Source organism: Sinocyclocheilus anshuiensis, unplaced genomic scaffold (assembly GCF_001515605.1).
Source record: "Sinocyclocheilus anshuiensis isolate Anshui unplaced genomic scaffold, SAMN03320099.WGS_v1.1 scaffold615, whole genome shotgun sequence".
NCBI classification, from domain to species: Eukaryota; Metazoa; Chordata; class Actinopteri; order Cypriniformes; family Cyprinidae; genus Sinocyclocheilus; species Sinocyclocheilus anshuiensis.
Window position 1 is genome coordinate 852,431 of NW_015552647.1, and position 13,919 is coordinate 866,349.

At 36.7% G+C, this 13,919-nt stretch overlaps 1 long non-coding RNA gene across 2 annotated transcripts in view; it reads right to left on the reverse strand.

Annotated features, from left to right (window-relative positions):
- Positions 1 to 13,919, reverse strand: part of LOC107667043 (uncharacterized) — a 57,899-nt gene that overhangs the window by 29,226 nt on the left and 14,754 nt on the right. For both annotated transcript variants that reach the window (XR_001631749.1, XR_001631750.1), the window contains exon 2: positions 9,302 to 9,371. This is a non-coding gene — a long non-coding RNA (uncharacterized LOC107667043). The remainder of the gene's footprint in view (positions 1 to 9,301; positions 9,372 to 13,919) is intronic.

The following is a 13,919-nucleotide window of genomic DNA, read 5'->3' on the forward strand; positions in this document are numbered from 1 at the left end:
GCACTCGTGGAGGTAGGAAAACAAAGTTCTTTATGAACCGCAGGATTGCTTGTAATAAAGATTTCAATGCAAAATGAAAGGCAGTAGAGCTGACTATTTCTGTCAATGGTAAGTTTGTGATAACATAAGAAAAGTAGTTTAAATGTTTAAATATATAAGTAAATGCAAAAGTAAAAAGCATTGAATAATGTGTTGCTTATATTTATTGTGTTTAAACATGTCTGTGAAAGATTGTATTACTGTCCTGTGTAAAAAAATAATTGCAATGCTTAAAATGCATTTTCAGTGACAATGTTTGGATTTGAAATCTAAATAATGGATAAATGTTGTGTTTGTGGTAAACAGCCATGGATCAGTAGTGGACTCCTGTGTGAAAGCACAGTCCGTGCTGCTTCCCCTCTCACAAGAGTCACTTAAGAGGAGAATTCCCCCCATTTTCAACAATGAAATTCAGGCCCTGAATAAATGTCTAAAAATCCTGATTGGATTATCACTATAAATAGTTATAAATTATAAAAAGAAAGCTTTAAAAAATAGGTATCGGTGATCGTTATCGGCAGATACTGCTTTCTGTGATCGGCCTCAAAAATCCTGATCAGAGCACCCCTATATAAAATAAAAGAAAAATGAATCAGAGCAATTTAAACCTGCAACCTAATATTTCACACTACACAATTACAAAACAAACTTCTCCAATCTAATTCAAATCATTCAGCAACATACCAAATAAATGATTGTTTTCACATTGATCTTTCAAAATAATCCTCCTCTGCTGCCATTGGTCAGTCAAACAAATAGCCCCAACCCGAACTCACACAATTGGTTGACGCTGTTGCTATGCTAGGCTAATTAGAAATCAGCATAGTAACAGAAACTTTAAACTTCTAGGAAATTAACCTAGAAATTGCTTATTCCTCTGCATAAACCTGCATAAGAGGAATTATTTTATCTTAGAACGCCATCTGATATGCTATGTTCTGAGTCTCAGCATGATTGTGCATGTGATATTGCTTTTACACAACAGTGCAGTAAACAAAAAGAGAATACTTAGAAACTTTCATTTTAGGTACATTACTGCCTGCCCTGTAACTTCTGTTCTGCCAACGAATAAGTTCCAAATAAAACCACAGCAAAGTAATTTTTGTGCATCTCTGAGCAAACACACAGTGGTTGAGTTTGATTCCTGAATAAATCAGCATTTCTGAATGAACTGCTTGAATGATTCAATGAATCATTTGAATGAACAATTCAAAGACTCACTTAAAAAGACCTACCAGCGTCAATTGCGTCCTCTCCCGTGGTCTCATGGGATAGTAAAGTGTCTATTGTATGCACACTTCGGAATTTAACCAGAAGCGTGAGTTACCATGACTTGCTGTTTTACAAATTTAAACATTTAAAATCTAATAATAATCTAAAATTATATATCATCTAAATCTAATCTAAAATATAATATCTAAAAATAACGGTATGAACTGTGCTTCTTATGCTCAGATAATGCACAATATATTGGACTATCTCCTCACCTTATAAATCCTCTGGCCCTATACGGTGAACAATATTTTGTGATTAAAAAGACATAAGTACCTCATGTGTTGAAAAGAACCACAGAAGAATGTTTATTAGTGGTGCCAGTGGTGTTTCAAAACCCCTAACCCTTAAATAAAACATCAGTGCGTAAACATTAGCCACACCTTAGCAACCACACAGCAATGCTCTTGCATCCAACCACAAAAACTAGCAATGTCATGGCAAGTTTTGCACAAGCAAGTGCCAGTCACACTAAAAATGAAATTATAAGTCTTCTGCTCACAGTAAATACTCTTTATACTGTGCTTTAATTGCTTTGCTGCATATTATTATACCGTTATTTACTGCGCTGTTTGTATGTGTTTCAGCTGCTATTGCACTCCACAGCATTGAACACATTTACCACCACCATGATTGTGCAGCAATAAAGAAGTGTGAATCCTGAAGCTGGACCTCATCCTGAAGACAATGACCTACCCAAGATGGGACAATTTAAGGGAGTGGTCTGCCTGTTGCGGTCTCCCTTTTGACCCGGCAGCACGGGAAGAGCCGGAGGAGTTTGGGATGATTTAGAGCTCTTCTCTTAGACGTGCTGACAAGGTTAGAGGGTCAACACAGACATTAACAGGTCAGTGTGTGGCCCACTTGGGGACAATTACTCCTGGCCGTGGCTAAGTGGACACTTGATTGAACACGACAGTACTGGGAATGCGCCATCCCTATAGATAACAATTCTAAGGACCATTTAGGATAAAAAGCCCTTGTGATACACGCCTTTATGGCCCAAATTCATCTTTCTTTGAGCTTTTAAAAAAAGAATGTTGGCAGTGTGATCGAGGGGTTATTCTCTGGGCACGAGGAAGAGAAACATTAGAGAGCGCTTGCATCTTTTGATGCTTTCAAAGAGATCACACAAGAGCAAATACAAGGTGAGGGGGTTGCTGGAGGAATCCGTGAGATGGTTTATCTCAGTTTAGAAGATTGTTTCCTCATCACGCTGAGCCTGTTAATATGTATTTTGATTGTTTGGTTTGGGTTTATAGTCGATTACAAGCTGCGATATAATTAAATTCCAAAGGAGAATCCGCAGCATTTACATTTTGAAGATTGAGGTTATATGCACATCCAATTATTACTGTTATTTGTAAGGTGCTAAACAATCATTTTTACTGCCTGTAAAAAAAAAAACATATCTGGCTTGACTTTTACACACTGGCATCTTCCAGTACAGAGGAGCGACAGACAAATTCAAACCTCCCTCGACTTTTACCTCACTTCACACATATGTTTAGAAAAGCCATGTCTTCCCAAACTGGACCCCTTTCTAGACAAATTCAGAGTCAGCGTTATTATTCAACTATTTCTCTTTTTCTAATCGATTTTTAATATAACACCAATGACTAGAAGGCATCTTAACCAACAAAAATATCTCCACCCACATGCTCTCTTTCTTTTTTGAGAAAGCACACTTTTGATAAAGTATTAAAAACAAGATAGAAAATTAAGAATTGAAAAGTTGTCTCTCTTTCACTTCATGAGTTTGAATTTGAATAAAATTAAACCGTTTCAAACGGAAAAGGAATTTACTTAATTAAAATTGAAAGAAAATCAACTCATGCAATGCACTGTGCAAAATGAAGCATTCCTCCATTATGGTCCAATTATTAAATATGTTGAAATATATAAACTAATCTATCTCTCTGAAAATTTAAATTGCAATTCTGCACTGTTTGCGGTTCAAATTCCTTTCAAATTAATAAGCATTAAAATCAGAAAGGCATTCTCAATTAAATTCTGAATTGTACATAATTTTAGCATCTATGGGATCTAAAAGCAACCAAAAATGTTCTGTTTGTTATACTATAACATTACAAAATGTAACAGATTGCCTCAAAAAAAAAAACTGTGACTTGCCGCTTCTTATGGGGTAAGCATATGTTTAGTAAAAAGCATGCGAAATGAAAACAAGGTCTTTGGGTTGTTGTAAGCTGAGCTTGAATTGTGAAGGTTTCGGGGCTATGGATTGTTTACTTAAGTCTTGGCAGCAGAAAATCATCTCCACATTGTCCTGCTCCTGCTGTCGGCCCTGGGCAGCATCGATTGCAGCTGTAGCACGTTACGGAGATGCAGAGGACACAGTTCACTTAAGCCAGGGCGCACGCTTGTAAGAGTTTTGCCAGGGCTCCAAACAAAAAAATCGAGTAAGGAGCCATTGGCTCCTATAAGAAACAAAATTAGGCACCAAATTATTTTTTTAAGTGCCACAGAATAAAAGAGATGGTTCTTTAAAGAACCTTTGACTGAATGCTTCTTTGGGGAACCAAAAATGGTTATGTGAAGAACCTTTTAAGCACCTTTAATTTTAAGAGTGTATGTCTTTCCCACTTTCAGTCTGTTTACCAAATTATTTTTTTAGGTGCCACAGAATAAACATGTTTATTTTATTATTATTATTATTATTTTTTTTTTTTTTACATTTTAACATTTCAATCATACTGTCATGTGTTTATGTCTCATCTTTTCTTGACTTTATCAGCATTTTAATCCATCTTGTAGATGACCTGGGAACTAAGGTTCACTTAAAGTGGGAACTAAATGTTTAAGAGTGTATGTCTTTCCCACTTTCAGTCTGTTTTTCTTAATTAGTAAAATGCAATTTTATAGGAGGAGTTGAATCATGTAGACAACAGGTTAAGTAAAAATATTAAAATGCAATAGCGCATAAATATACAAAATGCTCCTCTTTATAGTTATTTTTCTAGCTGACTGATGAGCTTATGGACACCGAATGGTTATTCTGAGGTAAATGTATATTATGTTGCAATGTTTACAAGCTTTACACGTTTTCCGCAATTTGAAACACTGAATGAGCTTTTACATGAGACATTTCAGTAAGTTGTACTGTAGGTTCTCTTATAAATTTGGATGTTAATTCATGTTCATTATGTACTATAGTAGTAAAGAGAAAGATTAAATAGGTTAATTTGCCGCTTGAACTGAGGCGCTAAAGCGACCCCGCCTGCCGCATTAAAGAGCGCCAAAAACAAAACTGTATTTATTGTTTGTATTTTGGTATGAATTTTGAATAATTTTAAAGCTGATCCTTTGTTTATTAAAAAGTAACAAAGCTTTTTGCGATTACTGGACAGCAAGTGCGCTTCAAATAATGAAATTCACGCATTAACAGAACGCAAATTGTCTTCTTTTGGAAAATATTAAAGCAAAATTAGATAAAGGTGGTGCTACTATAGTAGTAAAGAGAAAGATATAATGGGTTCACTTGCCACTTGAACTGAGGCGCTAAAGCGACCCCGCCTGCCGCATTAAAGAGCGCCAAAAACAAAACTGTATTTATTGTTTGTATTTTGTTGAATTTTTTGAATAATTTTAATAGGTATAATACTTGATTCACAACTTACATTTAAAAAACAAGTTAAAATAGTTGGGAATAAAATTAAATTTAATTTGGCAAATTTTAGATATATTAGGAATAATTTAACCACTGAGGCCTCAAAGTTATACATTAATGCTATGATTTTTTCACATATGAATTACTGTCTCACCAGTTGGACACAGACAGGTGGGACTATTTTGCAATCAATAGAAAGACTCTATAAGCAGGCTTTGAAAATATTGGATAAAAGGTCTAATTCATATCATCATTGTGAAATTTTAACTAAATATGGGTTTTTAAGTTGGGAAAATATGATTAAATTTGCAGATATTTTACTTGTGTTCAAAATTTTGCATGGTTTGGCTCCGCTCCCACTTAATAAATTTATCAGGAAAAATTTGAATTCTTTTACTAGAGCCACTACTAGAGGGGACTGTATAATACCATATAGAAGAAGTACTTTTGGGCAATCAGTATTTTCTTATAGAGCAGTACATACTTGGAATACTATACCCATAGAATTAAGAAATATTACATCTCTTGCTCCTTTTTCTGAATCAGTAAAAGGGTGGTTATTGGATAATCAAATATGTCTTCATAATTTGAAGTAGTGTTTCTTTTTTTTCTTTTTTATTGTATTCTGGTTTTTGTAATATGTTTGTTTCTGTTTTGTGTATTTGTGGATTATGGTTCTTACCATCAACCTGCCAGGGACTGCAGATGAAAATTAGCCTGAATGACTAAATCTGGCACATTTACATAGCAGACTTGTTTACTCATGTTAATTAATTTGTATTGTCCCTTTTAAATCAAATAAAAACAAACTAACAAACAAACAGCATAGAAAATCTTGTTAAGAAGAAGCCATATTAGTAATGATTATAAACGAGAATTGTTAACGATATTGCCAATATCCACACAGCTGACAGCTTTACCTGTTGTACTTTGTTCAAGTTGTGCACGAAATAGACGCTGTTTTTCTGCACTTTCACTTCTTACGTCTCCATCATTTCGATCTCCTTCGCGCTGCACAACTGAGCTGCGTTTAGCAGTCTGTGTGCGACAATGCTGCTGTGCGGCAGAGATGAGGACTGTTTGAAAATCTTTTTTCCACTAAAACTTTGATGCACATCGTCTCAGTTTAATACGCGAAGATAACAAAAGATGTGATCGCAAAACAATCAGGAAAAAAACATTAAATGCGAAATTTTAAGTTATAACATGTAAATCATAGACTGTAAAAAAAGATGGACGACGCGTCTCCTATTCCTTCCACTATAGAAAAGTGAAGCCAAAGCATCTCAGTATGGCCGCTGCCATCTTGAGTAAATGACGTCATTTGGAGCCCGAGTCTGCGCAGTAGAGATTCGTTTGGAGCCAGAGTCTGCGCAGTAGTGTCGTGAGGTGGAGCCGCGGTATCAAACTCCCGCAGACCCAATCAACCATAACGACACGCCCCGTTTTTATAGCATCAAATTACTAGCTAAAATCAAACTTATCACAAAAACAAACAATTTAACATATATCAGCGTGATAACAACTACCTTAAATGAGCAAAACCATCTTTAGGAAAATTGTATTGGAAGCGTAATAATTTTTTTTATTTTGACTCAAGTCCCATTCGTTTACATGAAGATGGCGGGGTTTATGACCTGTACTGCAGCCAGCCACGAGGGGGCAATCAAAGAGCCCGCAGCTTCACTTTTCAGGACGTGTGAGGCACACCCAATGTAAATACATAGGCCTAGTCGCCATTCTTGAAAGTTGTTTCAACAGCAAAATTGTTGAAACAACTTTCAAGAATCATAAGAGATTGCTTATGAAGTCACAGAGCAAAAGTTCTGATATTATGTAACACTTTTTTGACATTGCCAATAATATTGCTGAACTGTTTCAACTTTGTCAATAAGGATGTCAAAACGTTATGTAGAATGGCCAGTCAAAACTGTCAACTGTGACCAAAGTCTGCAAAGACGTATATTGAAAAGCCATGGCCATTATGAAAGATTTCACTTCGTATCAAGTATAAAGTTCATTTCGTACCATCTCACAAGCTGCACAGCCATAGTGCGGCCTACTTACATGCCATGAAGTGTGGCAGAAAATAAAAGAGGTTGGGTTGAAAGTAGGGCTGTGCGATATGGACAGAAAAAAAAACTATCGCGATTTCTTTGATCAATTTTGCGATTTCGATTTTAAACACGATTTTGCCACACACAGACATGCTTTACAGTCATTAATGCATTCAGTGTGAATTTGAAACATATTTCCAAAAGAAAACCAATTAGAGCTCTATCAAAAAGCTGTAACACGTCTCTAGAACAGACATAAGGAAAAATAGTCACTAAGTAAAGGTGTAACAAAATGTCTCTAGAATAGACATATGGCAGAAAAAAAAAAATCCCGTGTCCAGGGATTTTATTTGTTGCCATGCATTGGTCATAGAGCTCTTTGTGGCGTTGCCTCAGATGTTGAACTAGATTTGTTGCGCCAAGTTCACACGTACTCCGTCTGCAGTGCGTATACAGTATGTGTATGCGGTGCAGAAGCAGCACGGACTCATTTTGCTTTCAATCAGTGTGAACGCGCTGATCAGTTAACATGGGCACGGAAAAAATACGCACCACAGACGGAGTGTGTGAACCTGGCGTTACGTTTGTATGCCCGCCCGGTCTGTTCTATTCTCTTGCTCCATTTAGGCGTGCTGCATTCTGATTAGTTCGGATAGCATGCTGCGGGAGGTCGGGGCGTGGAAAACCGATTTAGAAATCGCGCAAGCTCAAATCGCGATTTTATGATGATTTCGATTAATCGCACAGCCCTAGTTGAAAGGTAAAAATGAGAAAAGGATGGACACAAAGCAGAAAGAGAGGGAAAGAAAAAGAGAGAGGAATAAATAGAGATTGTAAATAGAGATATCAAGAGATATCTATGCAGAGAGCTTGAGGGATTGAAAGGAGGTAGAAAACACCACACCTGTCTTCCACACCTCCTAAAATAGAATTGTGTTCAAAAAGACCATAGAGCAAGAGACGGGTGAAAAACCACTTATCCTAGTACCCGCTGGACTATCCCATTACCACGAAGTCCAACTACAGACATTTCCCCTTACCACGAAGCAGAGGCACTTGGAAGTGATGTACTCACAAAAGGAAGTGAGTGGAGGAAGCGAGCATCTCCTCTTTTTACCTCTCTCCCCTCCGCCCTCATTAACTGGGCTCCTTTCCAATTCATTTAGGAAGTCCCGAGAGCCTGCCTTCCCCTGGAATTTACCGAAATGACACAACATTAGCAGATTTGCATATGCAAAACGGGTCAAGCAACAGGCACTCGCTGCTCAATTGACCTATTGCTTGTTGTGGCAAGCCGAGTTATTCCCACGGAACAATTCTGTAACCAAGTGGGCGTCATGCGAGTGCCATCTGGGTAACACTTATTTAAGGCTGGCAGAAGTCCCGTGGCAGCCCGCCTGGCGAGGAGGAGGAAAGGGGGTATAAACTGCATCATTTACTTGACATCCATTTGTCGTCGTGCCCATTTAAAACCCATGACTAAATAATTTGGTTATTCGACTGCCAGTTACCACTGTCATCCAAATTGTGCAGTGCACGCGACACACGGCAAGACTGTCAAACACACTGATAAAGGACAAGCCTCTGATGTTTAACCATGCGAAAACGCATCTCTGTAAGTATATTTACAACCAGCAATCTATTTTAACTAAAGACTCCTTCCAGAATGGTCCTATGTGACAATTATGACAACTAACTCATTTTTATCCCAGCAAGCGGTTCAGAAATTGAAGAGTACACCAGATTGGGATTGTAGAAAACAACAGGGATTGGAGTACCAAACTTAAGGATGCAAATGGTAGGACATGCAGTATAAACAATGAACAGAATGGAACAGTAATTCTTAAGCTTTATAACTTAGATGTTGTCTCTTTAGATGCTTCAGAATTCACTTGGTTGCATTTGGATTTGAATGTTGAAATTCTCCTCCATTTTTGCTGCTTCCTCAACATTTAACTTTTAAAAGTTATTTTGATTGTCTTGAGTGTTTTTAATGCAAAACTGTGGTGACTAAACCAAAATGGGTTTTTAATGGCTGATATGGGTAACTAAAGAGTGCCGTAACCAACTGCCCATATAATAACAATACAGGCCTTTTATGTTATAGAAAATTATCAAAGATTATCATCCAATGCTGATGAACTCAAAATATATACAAATATGGGCTGATATATCAGTGGTTACCAAAAAAAAAACAAGTGGGCAAAAAGGCCATGTAAGCATTAATTAGTATTACGAATTATCATTGTGATCCCTTTTAAATGAAAAAAGCTGGTGCAAAAGGAAAAGGTATGAAGTTCCTTACTGTATCAGGAGGTAAACTCACAGGTGATCGTAGGCTGTACGCATAAATCCCTTTAGTATTGTTGAAGTGCCTGAAATCACAAATATACAAATGTCAACAGTCAGTGTGCCAGGCAGGCATGGGCCGGTATGAGATTTTGACGGTATGATAAACTTAAGCAAAAATATCACGGTTTCACAGTATCATGGTATTGTTGTTACAGCTCTAAAATGTGTTAATTTTAAATGTCTGGGTAAAAAAAAAAAAAAACGATAGTTATATAATTTCAAATAGACAATTTGATTTAATAATAACCCAATTTGAGGCAAAAACTGAATGTTCTGACTAGCTTTGTGAAATTATACTACATGCCTGAACGAAACAAACAGCGAAGCTCTGAATGGGACGCAGATTCACTCTCTGACAGCAGGAGGCGCTGATTCAGCGTTTCCTTGGTTACCGCTGTAAACAGAGCTGAGCTGAAACACTGCTTTAATGTGAATTATACAGAGACGAGATGAAAAGAAAATACCATCTAAACATTTCTGAAGACAGTCATCTCCCCTCAGAGATACATTCATATCTGTTAATGGGCGTTTACACATACCTGTCAACATTTGTGTACCAAAATACGGAGGGGGGGCGGTGTGACCCTTATTGAAAAATAAGGGTCATTTTTGGCTTTGCTCTAAACAAAGCGCAAAAGGGCTTACTGTGCGTTCACGCCGCCGTCGAGACTGTCAAAAATCGCTCTGGCCACCCTGCCAACAACGCTGTAGAAAGATTCGTGAACGCTCTGACGCTCTGACGTAGATCGAATGCTTATCTTGTATTTAAAGGGGACGTAAAGCGTGTCTAAACAAATAGCACGTGCTGTCAGTGATTTCAACCACTAGAGGCGCTCTCGCACTGTGTAATGACAGCAGACCCTTCTCAGCCGCTCCAGCAATGGACGCAACCCGGAAAACTATCGGCATGGATTTTTGTCGATAACCGATAGTTCCAGCAATCAACTATCGGTGCCGATTAATCAGCAAAACCGATACATCGGTCGACCTCTAGTTTTTAGTCAATTTATTTATACAATTTACATGTATATTTCTTTTTTTTTTTTCACTGTAGCACCACCGGAGTCTTCTCCTCCCATTTCTACCAGTGATCATTGTTTCCTTGCCGCGGTAGCCTACCTGCGCACATATCAATAGCATCACTGGGCTGTAGGTTGCCAAGTTGAGGGAACAAATGGGTTGAAATTTGTATGCGTCGATTGTGTGAGAAAGATGCGTTTCATACAAGATCTGGCAACTGGACAACCTTGGAATTTGTTGACGTGATTATTCATATAATGAGGTTTGGCCCATACAAAAGTTTTACCGGAAGCGAATGTAGCAAACATATAAAATACGCCCAGTGGGATTTTTTTTATAGAAAGATTCAAAATACGGGAGAAATACGGGAAAATATTTAAACGGGATGATTGCGGGATAGAATGGTAAAATACGAGAGAATCCTGGGAAAAACGGGAGGGTTGACAGGTATGGTTTACAGACTTCTTATTTTCACATAAATTACATTTTGGAAAATGCTATGCATTGCAACGCAGTTTGTGCAAGTCCAGAACACAGACGAGTTGCTTGCAATAAGACAAAAAACGGCCAGTTGCCGATCGCATAAGTTCCAGGGGCAGCTCCTTAAGTTTGTCCATCCTTCACACACGTGACTGACCGCTCGCTCGCACCAACAGGAGGAGGAGGGTCGTGTTACTCTCTACACTGCACTCAACCTGAGGGATTCCTACACTTTCAGTCTTTGAGGAGACATGAAAAACAGCGCATACCGCAGGAATGGTATAACGGAAAATGTTAGTGGTTTTGAAACCGTGAAATTTTCAAATCGCGGTATACCTTGATACAGGTAATCAGCACATGCCTAATGCCAGGTCTTAGGTATATGAATTTTTTGTGACTTTACTATAAATTAAGGAACAATGAAATAGCTTTCATGAAATAGGTTTCATCATGTTTTATTTTGAATATGCATCTATTTTTCATGAATCAAAGTTTAATTTGCTGTAACCATTACACTACATCATAGAAAACAAAAAAGTGTATTATACCAATAAACTGCAAGCGATAAACCCTCCTGAAAGTATCCATTCAATCACTGTAAACAACTGCATATCAAGTACACAGAAATGCACTCAAAATTCCCATCTCGCAGCTCTATAATATTAAATCAAAAGATTGATTCTCTCATTTTCAAACTTTGAAGTTCACTCGGCAATGACCAGTTGATCAATCCGCGCCTCAGAAGATCGTACATTATGCTCATTCATAACATCAAAATGCTTTTAGAGAACTATCCAGTAATCCCCAAGTACATTTCTCAGGCCTCTTTCTCAACACTCACAAAGCTTTGCTCTGCACTAGGAAAAACAATGAACCAACAAATGGTGCTTTATTGTTTTATTGTTTTAGAGTTTTATTTATTGTTTAGAGTTTTTTTTTTCTTTAGAGCTTGGATATCACCACCTGTTTGACTAAGTACGTGTAAAGAGAGCGCTTGGATTTTTGTCAGGAACTTTTGGACCTAAAATAAAGTTGTCATGGCATTTCAGTAAACATTTCAATTTGCTTGGGTAAACTGGCGCACAAAGAGCAAAACCACCTGTATGGCAACTCCTGGATATAACAGCGCATCAGAAGCACAAAACTCAGCACGTTTTCCAGCCTTGAGAGCACGTCAAGCTCAGACTGGGCTTTGTCCAAGAGCTTGCGAGGAGCATCTCGACTCACAATGACTCAAACCGATTCACTTTCAGTTGCTTTCTCAAAGAGGCAAGCAAAAAAGGCTGTACGTGTGAGCTTTCATGTGAATGAGGCAGGTTTGCTACTGAGTTGAGCGTTTAAGATAATTAACGTGCTTTCATAATGATCCATCCGATAAGGCCTTACATATATCAAATAAACAAGCAACAACACGTCAATTAAGACCACCTGAATTGCTTCGAAGTTCAAACCGGCAAATAGGCCACATTTTGGTATAAACACACATACAGATGTAAACAGAAGATCAAAGAAAAGTTCCATCGTTTTTTCGCCTTTGAATTCATTTGAACATTCAATTGGAAAAAAAGAAACCTTCTCGCAAAACTAATTAACATGCATGCTATGATAAGGTAATTAGTACTCGAGCTGGTTTCCTGATTAAACATACTCTAATTGAGAGCATGCTGCTATTGAGAGGGAGGAAAAACTCTATTCCCTCAGAGGGCCCTTAAACGATGTCCCTTTCACAAACACGTAAGCAGAGACTAAACGACTCAAAGGCTGGGACAAAATGCACATTAATTACCAGTCAACAATATTGGCAACTACTCTATCCTTATTCGTACATGTTTCTCCACTATATACAATGCTTCTTAAAGAATATTTTCAACACAGAACTTGTTCAGAACTTGTTACTCTGATGGTAAGTGTTGAAGAATAAATAAATAATAATAATACAATAATAAGTAAAACACTGTTTTTACACTGGGAATCAAAAGTTTGGAATAATTAAGATTTTTTAATGTTTTTGAAAAAAGTTTCTTATGCTCACCAATGCTGCATTTATTTGGTCAAATATACTATAGGAACAGTAATATGTTAGAAATTAAAATAACTGTTTTCCATTTAAAGATATTTAAAATATATTCCTTTCATGGAAAAGCTGAATTTTCAGCAGCAATAGTTTCAGGAATCATTCTAACATGCTGATTTGCTGCTCAAGAAACCTTTATATATGTGTATATATAAAACATAAAAAATACATACAAATCAAAATGTATATTTTGTAAAATATATAATTAAACATAACATATATAATTACATATATATATATATATATATATATATACACATCTAACTAGCAACACTGCTTTAATTTCAGAAGGGCAAGACTGAGTACCAAAGATGTTACAATTAGGGCTGGGTTTTGACACAAATTTCACGATTCGATTTGATTCTCATTCACAAGCTTGCGATTCGATTCGATTCAATATCGATTATTTTGGATATATATCAGGCTCAATTAAGTTTTTATAATAATAAAGTTACAATTACATAATTACTACTTCAATTTTTTTTAAATATAAACATTTAAATGGTGGCTGTCATAAAAACTTGATGGATTTATTCAATATTCAAAAACACTGAAGAACAGTAAAAATTATAATGAATATGTTAGGCTATATGGTGCATATACAGTATTTAGCAAAATGCCCCTCTCTACAGTTTATTTTTCTGGCTGACTAATGAGTGGTAACCAAAGTAATTAAATTATTTAAGATTCACTATTATGTTGACTTAGTTGTGATAAAAAGAAAACTAACTAATAGGGATGCTCATTTTAACCGGTTAACCGTTAACCAGCCATAATAATTTTGACCGATTAATACAATCAGTTAAACGGTTTAAAAAGTCATTTAATTATTTATTTTTTCAGTAATTGATCAAAGTATTTAAAAAGGTTTGCTGCATGGTTAAAATACGCTACGCGTATAAAAAAAATGTGTTTAAGTATAAGTCGGTTTCATTCAGAAATAGGCCTAATGCCGACGCGAAATGTTTACAAACATTATAATAAACATAATAAACAC